Genomic DNA, 10,079 nt, shown 5'->3' with positions numbered 1-10,079 from the left:
GTCCTTTCCGCGTCCTTGCCAAGCGTGGTAACGTTTCTTACAAGTTGGAGTTACCTTCCAACTTTCCTGAAGTTCATGATGTTTTCCATGTGTCTCAACTCAAGCTTTGCTTCAAAGATCCTATCCGTGGTGTTGATCACGAGACTCTTGACGTCCAAGAGATTCTAACTTATCGAGAACATCCTGTTCGTATCCTTGATGAAGCCGAGCGTAAAACTCGACGTCAGAGCATCAACTTTCTGAAAGTTCAGTGGTCTAATCATTCTGAGCAAGAAGCAAACTGGGAACGAGAAGATTGTTTACGATCTGAGTACCCTTCCTTCTTTTCTAAAATCTAGGAATCTCGAGGACGAGATTCTTGTAAGGGGGGTAGAGTTGTAACATCCCAACCTTGTTTAGTTAAATAAATGAGTGATCATGTGCATCTCATGCATGTAGCTTGCATTTGAGTAAAGTTTGCATCTCAATTTTCAATTATGCAAATTCTTCTCTATTTCTTCCTCCTTCAAATCATGCAAGTTTTTCAAAATAGACAACATGGTTTTTTTGTCGTTCGACAAGTCCATGTGTGTTTATTACTACTCTGAAAAGTTTGAGTTTCAAACAAAATTCAAACAATTTTCAAATTTGAATTGATTTTAGAGAAACAAAAATCAGAAAAAAAGAAAGAAGAAGAAAAAAAAAGAGAGAGAGGGAGCCCTCTCTCCTCCCTGGGCTCAGCCTACCTTTCCTCCTCTCTCTTCCCCCTCTCTGGCGGCAGCCCAGCTCAGCCCAAATGGCCCAGGCCGCACCCCACCACAGCCCATTTTTCCCCAGGGGTTTTTTTTTTGCAAATGGACATCGTCTTCCCCGCCGATCGAAGGTGCTCGGTGGCAGCACGCCGGCCACCCGATGTCGCCGGCGGCCCCGATGCATTCCGCCGCCCCCCGGCGGCTATAAGAGGCGCGCCGCCGCCGCCCCTAACCCTATCCCCCACCTCTCCTCTCTCCCGCACTCTCCTGCGCCCCCTAGACCTAACCCTAACCGCGCAGAGACGGCCGGAGTCCGGTCAAATTCGTCGCCGGCGAGCTCCCCCGGCCACCGTCGACCCCGCCGTCGCGCTCCTGGTGAGGTCCCGCACCTCCCCATGCCCTCAGCTCCCTCTCTCTCCCCCTCTAGCTCCGCCCCCGCATGCACCTGCCCCCGGCCGGCGCTCGACCTCGCCGTCGGCCGTGCTCCGGTGGCCAATAGCGGGCGGCACCGCCACCAAACGGTCCGCCCCATCGAGGCGCCCCATTTGCCCCTGCCTGCGCGCCCGATTGCCCTCCGAATCGCCGGATTGCAACATCACCCGAGCTCCCAGTGAGCAATGGCACCGCTGACGTCAGTATGACGTCAGCGTGACGTCATTAATCATTTTCCTATTTTATGTTTTTCCAGTAATTAATTTCTGTAATTTCTGTAAATAGAAAAATAATGACATGTGGGTCCCCTGGTGACAAGGTATTAAATTGTCAATGCGTACAAGTAGTAGACTAGGGTTTCGTTGGATGTAGAGGGCAAGTAGATCTCGAAGGTTTCAGCCGAAAAGTACTCGACTATGTAAAAGCTAGGGTTTTAGAAACAACGATTCGATCCTCTCTTTGTCCCTCGACTCCCCCTTATATAGGAGGCGGAGCCGAGGGATTCGTAGTACACAAATTTACAGAGTCCGGGAGGGTTTCTGACCCGTCCCGCAAGATTACAAATAACACTTCCTATTACAACTCTAGCTTTCCTTATCACCATCTTGGGCTTCCGAACTTTATATTCTTCGATACGTGGGCCTTCAGTAAACCCCGGGAACTATCTTCGGCAGGCCCATTAGGGATGCCTATGTCAGTAGCCCCCGAGATTTTGTTTGAATCGTAGAGTCAAGGAAAATCTCCACTTTTACATTTATTTAATATCTTTGAACTTTACCACATATTTTTGCATACAAATTTCTATATTGTACAAGGATAATGGTAGTTGGGGCTAGTTCATCTGACGGATCAGGTACTAGTTAACTGCTCTAGTGGCAATCCGCAAAAACCTACTTCAAGATCACGTCCCTGGACATGATCTCGGGATACTGGTGTAAACTTCGACAGGTGCCGCTTAAGGTCTTACCATTCTGTCGAGTCCCAGTCATATTTATCGGGTACCTAACGCGTCCGTTAGGATTTTTCTTCGTATCTGTTGATACGGAAAAAAGTAGCAAACCGCCGTCAGAGACGGCGCTACGCCACACAGAACGGATCTAGGGTCTTACCTTCGCAAAGTTTTCCGGCATTCAGAACTAATTCACAACTTTGGCGTTCTGAGAATATATTGTCGAGTGCTTATTCGGCTGTTGGAATAGCACATTTTATTGAGTCAACGGATGACTTATATTTCTCTCCCGATGGGAGTATATGTAGAGTTATTTACATAACTCGAAATATGCTCCCTTTTTCTTCTTCTTTTTCTCTTTCTTTTTTATAATTTCATCGGGCACGCGAACAGCGTTCCCTATGGGAGTAGCCCCCGAGGCTACAGCCAAGGACTTGGACTTGGTTGTAGGCTCCACACATTATGCCAATATATTGTCGCTCCTTCTCGAACTTTTATATCTATCGGGTGCGCGAACAGCGCTCCCGATGGGAGTAGCCCCCGAGGCTATGAACAAATGCTTGCATTTGATCATAGGCTCCCGCAATTTCTATTTTGTCATACTCGAAATTTACTTTTTTCCAAAGTAGCCCCCGAGCATTTGGGCAAAAACTTGTATTTGATCAAAGGCTCCCGAAAGAATAGATAAACTTTCCTGCCGCCAATCCTCTTATTTCATACTTGTCGAGATTTTCCCCTTGGTCAAAGTGACCTCAATACTGACGATAGCCACGATCTTTGTATCCAAGAAAATCGAGTACTGCTGTCCCTGCCTTGTGGGTCCAAAGTTCCTACCCTGTTGACACGTCATGCAAGTGGGGGACACACGTCCTCCGCTTTTCCTGGCGCACGTACTTTAACGCCTATTCTGTTTCATCTAAGTAAAAGTACCTTTTTACCCTTCAGTTACGAGTTCCTTATCCACCGCATGATTTCTCCATCCAACGGTGCGTCGATTCACCACACCATTATTTAAGATCATCGTCTTCCTCCTTCTACACTTTCGCTCGCGCCGCTCCTCTGCTCTCATCTGCCCAAATCCTTCTTTGTGCCCCATAGTTCTTTGAGCTCCGCCACGCTCGCACTGTGCCACTGCGCCATTGTTAATGCCACCGCGCAGACTCACCAGACACAGTACTCCTAAATCCTCGATGGCTGCCGCGGATCTGGGAAGCGCGGAGTGGGAGAGATCCAAAATCTCCGCCCAAGACATCAACCTCCTGGAGAAACTGGGGATCAGCAAGAAGCAAGACGCACTGCGCTTCCCCAGCGAAGAAAGCTACCCAACCCCTCCAATGGAGTATCGGGTTAGTTTTGTTGATCATCTCATCCGCGGCCTCTCTGCCCCATTCACAATTTTCTTCGAGGGTTGCTTTTCATGTATTGATTGCAACTCCACCATATAACTCCCAACTCCATACTTCACATCTCAATCTTTATCACCCTCTGTGAGTCCTTCCTTGGAGTCCAGCCTAACTGGGCTTTATGGAAGCGTCTCTTTTTTTGTCGCCATAATGGCTCTGCCAACGTCGCCTATAACATAGGTGGCGTCGTTATCTGCGTTCGCCCTGATGTCGAGTACTTCGATGTCAAATTCCCTGATTCAGTTCAAGGGTGGCGCAAAAAATGGTTATACATCCACGAGGAAAACCATGGGTCTGTTGAAGACAACATTCCTCCTTTTGATGGTGCCGAAAGAATCTGTCGTCGCCGATCCTGGGATGCAGAGGCTACCGCTGAAGAAAAAGCGGTGACAGAGGCACTGATGACTCGCATCCACGAACTTCGAAACACTCGTGGCCAAGGGTTGTCAGGTATCCAAATCACGGCGTATTTCCTTAGGATTAGAGTGCAGCCTTTGCAAGCTCGCAAAAATCCCCTCTGGAAGTATGCTGGCGATGAAGATGTGGATCGATTGTCAGTGGATTTGCCTGTCAAGGACTTAGAAAAACTTGTCCGAAAAATCTCCTCCCTCAACAAGGAAGATCCTGTCCCCTCGTCTTGCCGCGTGAAGCCGTATAGCGCCACCAACCCTCTCCCTGAGGTAATTTCTTCGTGTGACCTTTCCTGATCGACCACTTTTTTTTGTTTTTGTTGACATCTTTTGTATAACTTTCTTGTCGACATTCTTCTGTTTTGTAGAACCATCCAGATCTTGTTTCTCTTCCTCCCCTTCCTGAAGGTGGAGAAGTCGAGGAACGGGCCGTTGTCACCGACGACAACCAGGGTACTTCTCGCCCTGAGAGTGAAGCCGCAGTTTCCCGAAAATCTGCGGTATCCTCTGAAAAAGAGACCGATTCTGAGGCCACTACCTCAGCACATTCCCCTCCTCCTGCTTTTTCTCCGAAGAACAAGAGGAAGAGGAATGAAGCCGAAGATTCCGGCACATCCAAAGCCGAAGAAGCTGGTCCTTCCGAAGGGAAGAAAGCTTTCGACCCTTTCTTGGATGCCCTTGTCAGCTCGTAAGTCCTTATTGTGCTTTGTTGCTGCGAATTTTTTTTAAATAATACGAACTTTTTATTTAATTCTAGGAATAGCGCGCGATTTGAAAAAAATCCGAAACTGTGACCTGGTCGGTCAGCTACTGACCGATCGGTCAGTAGCCGGCCGATTGAGAGTCGGCTGCCCTGCTCTCTGACAGTCAGAAAGTAATTGGTCGATAGCTGACCAATTGGTCAGCTACAGACCAATTGGCCAGCTACCGACCGATCGGCTGGCTGTAGCCCCACCCCCGCATGGATTTAGTTTAGGTTTATTACTAGGGATATCTGCTGGCACTTCTCCCCATTTTTTTCCCGCCATATCTTCTCCCGCTCCCGTTCACACCGCCGTATTTCGCTCTCGCCCTTTGCCGCCACCCTTCCCGCCACTTCTTCGCGCCAACATCTCCCGCCAAATTTATCCCGCCACTTCTTCCCGCCACCATCTCCCACCAAATTTATCCCGCCACCATCTCCCGCTATATTTTCCCGCCACGCTCTCGGATTTTTCCCTATAAAAGCAGGCATCGACACTCATCGCTGCACAAGTGCTTCTATCTCTCTATTTTTTCTGTTGGCTCACCCTTAGCCATCATGAGTGTGCCGTGCTCTGACCAGGAGTTAAGGCCGGTGAAGGCGAAGGTTGCAAGTTTGCCCCCGGGTGTGACTGCGGAGCGGTGTTGGTGCGGCCGTCTTGCTAAGGTTAAGCAGGTGGAGGATTTCTCCGACCAGTTTGGCATGAAATTTTTCATGTGTGGGAGCTATGAGCATGATCCACCCCGTAGTTCAGCTTCGTCGTCCACCAGGCCGCCGGTATGTTTCGACATAATTTTATGTACGCATAAATTTATTTATGAATGTGATTTAATGTTATTGTTTGTGTTGCAGTCTCCCCCGCCCCTATGCAAATGGTTTCACTGGATAGACACGGAGCAGCCGGATTGGGCGCGTCAGGAGGTTGAGGAGAAACACCGGCGTGCGTGGGCAACGTTCTTTGAGGAGGAGCGTTGGGAAAAGGTTCGTGCTAATGAAAAAGCAGAGCGAGAGAGGCAGATACAGAAACTTAGGGCGGAACAAGCTCGTAATCGCGAGGTGAATCAGAAGAGGATGGATGATGAGGCTGCACGTAGGTTTGCAGAGGAAGAGGTGCGCAGGGAGGCTCGTGAAGCAGAAAGGAAGAGACTAAGGGAAAGAGCTGCTGAGGCGCAAGCGGCAGAAGAACGCGGCGACAAGTCTGGAAAATGGCCACGGTGGACGCAGGGAAAGTAGTGTGATGTGTCGTACTAGCTATGTATCTTAATTTCAGTTTTAGTTTGTCATTGTATCTTAAATTCCGTTGTAGTGATAAGGCGTATTTTAATTACAGCTTCAATGTATCTTTATTTCAGTTTTAGTATTAATGTGAAATGAATTTGCCGCAAAATTGTTGTGTCCGAAATTTTGGCTCAAGTGTTACCCGCCGAAATTTGCCGCCCAATTTTTCGCGCCCAATTTTCGAGCCATTTATTCCCGCCCAATTTTTCGCGCCCAATTTTCCGCGCCCAATTTTCCTAGCAGCAAGGCGAAGAGAGCTGCATCGTCGATGGGCAAGAGTGCCAAGTCCTCGAAGGGCAAGAGTGCTGCACCACCGGTCGTCGACTCGGACGACGACTTCGAGCCTAGCACCAAGGCGAAGAAAGCTGCATCGTCGAAGGGCAAGAGTGCCAATTCCTCGAAGGGCAAGAGTGCAGCACCGCCGGTCGTTGACTCGGACGATGACTTCGAGCCTAGCACCAAGGCGAAGAAAGCTGCATCGTCGAAGGGCAAGAGTGCTGCACCGCCGGTCGTCGACTCGGATGACGACTTCCAGCCTAGCACCAAAGCCATGAAAGCTGCATCGTTGAAGGGCAAGGGAAAGGGTGTGATGCGTTTTTAGTTTAAGTTTAAGTTTTTTGATGTATCTTAAATTCTGTTGTAGGGATAAACGGTATTTAAATTTCAGCTCTATTGTATCTTAATTTTGTACACTGTTTTAATAAAGTACTATTGCTTTAGCACGAAATGAAATATGCGAGCGGGAGATAAGTCATGCATACATAAATGTCTCATACGTAAGTCATGCATACATAAATGTCTCATACAGGAGTAATGCATACATAAATGTCTCATACATAGGTGATACATCAGCCAGGGGGACGGCGTAGTCTGGGCTGTCGTGGGGGTGGCATAACACGGGGTGTCCAACCGAACCTGTCCGGGGCCCTGACGTTGCGAGCAGGGATCCAGGACCCGGACTCGGGGTCGTACTGCGTCTCCTGTGTGGGCTCTGGTGGAGGAGTCTGCATACCAACATAGTTCTGCTGCGTGCTGTAATACTCCATGTGCTCAGCGTCCTGATCACTAGCTCCCCATGAAGGATTAGATGCAGTGTGCTGTGTGTACCCTGTGGCACGAAACATAAGTGATGTCAAACTAAGTGCAGTATAATTTATACGGAACAGAATAGCTAGAATAGTACATACCCTGCGAGTGTCCTGCTCCTCCCATGAAAGGAGCCTGCTGCTGCTGCCAATCATCGAAAGCAGCTTGCTGCTGATAGTACTGAAAGTCGTCGAAGGAAGGAGTGTGCTGCTGCTGCCATGACGAACCTCCAGCCTGGTAAGGAGGTGGTGGTCTGGGTGTCGCCGTCGACGTGAGGCGAGGTCGTGATCCATGATGCTGGCCGTGAAAGTCGTCAAACGAAGGAGTGTGCTGCTGTTGCCACGACGAACCTCCTGCCCGGTCAGGAGGTGGTGGTCTGGGTGTCGCCGTCGGCGTGACACGAGGCCGTGGATCGTGTCGTGTGGAGGGCCACGGTGGAAGGAGGTGGCGCTGAACGACGTCGGAACTACGGCTGCACGTGATAGCCGAGTAGATCCCGCGTAGCTTCTCCTCGAGACGCCTCAACCAGGACACCTGCTGGTCGCGCGGCTGCAGAAGAGGCCCACTGGACACTTGACGTGTGTACTGAGCGACTTCATCCTGTAAGTCTGAAGTCATTTGGCCCTGCAAAAACATGGTAGATCATGGTAGCATATAAACCGTAGAACCCAATATATATATAAACGACAAGTATGTTGGTGGAATAGAAAAGTAGTACGTACCGCGTGCTATCGACTACCGGCTGTGGACTGAGTCGGGTACATATCGTACATACACGCTGGAGGCGCCTCAGCTGGATCTATCGGTGGGATGAGGCGCACTCGCGCTGCTGCAGTGTACCTCTGCAGATATGCCTCAAACTCCTGTAGACTAAACTGCTCATCGTGTCGCCAGAGTTGTGTTGTCGCGGTCAGCCACTCATCAACATACGAGCCAACGCGCTGAAGCCACCATGTCGAGGAGTGGCTCGTACCCTTCCTGTTGTACCTGCAGAAAATTATTGTGCTGTAAGCCAAACCCTTCATGATGAACAATCTTAACCTTAGCGCTCTGAACTTACTTGTGGACGTAGGCAGGGAGAGGTGCTATCGGTGGAGGAGGATCGACCATCTGGCGAGAACCGTACTGTCTCATGATCCTCTGTTGGGCCATTACCTCCACGGACACATCGAAGATGATCTTCGATTGTGTCATCCAGTATGCACAATCTCTATAGCAGAGGACTGAGATCCCGCCAGGGTATCTTGCATGCACTGCTGCCGCCGTATAGGGCTCCCAAATCACCGCCCTATCATCGAGCACGTCAAACTGCTCCGTGAACGCAGGGTAGCAGTTCCTGACCTGGTCGCGAGCAAATCGTCTCTGCGGACAGAAAAAGAACTATAGTCAGGTACACACATAGTAGTATAAATTACAACATAAAAATAGTCATTACATGTACCTCGCGACGTGTCCAAATTATACCAAACGTAGGCATGTCGATGTGGTCCGCATCATCGAACCAGGTTGCCTCGAAAGGGCGTTCAGCATCTATGTCTGGTCGACCAATTGGGAACCTCTCCCACGACCATAGCTGCAACAATAGTGGGCAGCCAAGAAGGCCAGACTTGGGGGAGACAAGTGTACAAGCATTGCACAAACCTCGGTACGTGGCTGCTAGAACCGCGGAACCCCAACTCCGCGGTATGATGTCGTCGGCGGTTGTAGCCTATGCTATCTCCTGCGCAATGGGGATGTAGCGCCTGCTGATGGTGGTCTGATGGTTCTCTGTGAACATCACCTTCCCAAGCAGCCACAGAAGGTATGCCTCGAGACTCCTAGTGATTTGTGCCTCACTCATCGGTGCTGTGAACTGTGAAACCTACAACGAACAAAAGATGTTAGCTATAACAACACATTAAAAATAAATAATTTTCAATAACAATGCTTACCTCGAAGTTGAGTAACCAGTCACACTTTGGACCATGGTCCTCACAGAGAAAATCAGGCTGACCCACATGAATTCCCTGAAAACGTGCAGGCATTTGTTCATCCCAGTCCACTGGTTCTGCCAGCGGGCCTATGGCCCGACCAGCCAACGGTAGGCCCAGTAAGTAAGACACGTCCTGCAGAGTAGGGGCCATCTCTCCCCAACGAAAGTGGAATGTGTGAGTCTCGGGCCTCCACCGATCCACTAGGTTGGTCAGCAGTGAGTGGTCGTACTGAAGGCGCTTGATTGGCGTGCCCCCTCGCTCACCGATGACCTCTGACATAGTGGCCTCAACCAACCGAGCGAAAGGTAGAAGTCCAGCCCACTTCAACCTACAAATTCATATAAGAATCCAATGAGTATGTGTGAGTACTTCAAATTAAATATATCAAATATAATCCCACATACCTCTGAACCCAACCGGGGTGTATCTGCCAATTCTGATTAGCTCCGCGTGTCACCAGTGTGGGAAGGCTATTAGGACTTGCCTCTAGCTTCGCCGCACGGTGCGCCTTCTCAAGGTCCCTACTGAGCAACGATCTTCCTGCCATTTCTGTAAACAACAAAACATATTTGCAAAATTCACATGACATAATACGAATATATATTTAAGTAACATACAGGACCACAATAAAATTGCAAAGTAGTTTCACATTTGAGATTGCAAAGTAGTTCCATACTTATTACAAATTAATTGTTCACTACATAAATTACAGTAACATAGTTTCACATTTGAGATTGCAAAGTAGTTCCATATTTATTACAAATTCGTTGTTCAGTACATAAAATTGCAAATAAGTTTCGAAGTAGTGCCTAGTCGCCTAGTTTCTTCCCCTCCCGCGACGTCCCCTTGTGCCTCGGAAGTACGGTTCAATTTCCTACTGGAGGTAAGGCCCGGGACAAAGGTTTTGATAAGTAAATAGTAGTAGTTGTTGCTTTCTCGGCTATTCCAATAGAAATGATTGAAATTCTCGTATAGTAGTAGACGGCAGCAACGGTAAGGTTTTCAACGGCAACTTCGATTGCGCCCCATCTCTACTTTGATAAAAAGTTCTGCCCCCTTCCTGCTGGGCCAGTGC

At 49.0% G+C, this 10,079-nt stretch overlaps 1 pseudogene; it reads right to left on the bottom strand.

Annotated features, from left to right (window-relative positions):
- Positions 1 to 6,687: 6,687 nt before the first annotated feature.
- On the bottom strand, positions 6,688 to 9,668 carry LOC127326899 (uncharacterized; annotated as a pseudogene).
- Positions 9,669 to 10,079: the final 411 nt, after the last annotated feature.

The sequence above is a fragment of the Lolium perenne genome, chromosome 4 (genome assembly GCF_019359855.2).
Source record: "Lolium perenne isolate Kyuss_39 chromosome 4, Kyuss_2.0, whole genome shotgun sequence".
NCBI lineage: Eukaryota > Viridiplantae > Streptophyta > Magnoliopsida > Poales > Poaceae > Lolium > Lolium perenne.
The sequence above is the reverse complement of the archived record's forward strand: the minus strand, read 5'-3'. Positions and strand labels throughout refer to the sequence as shown.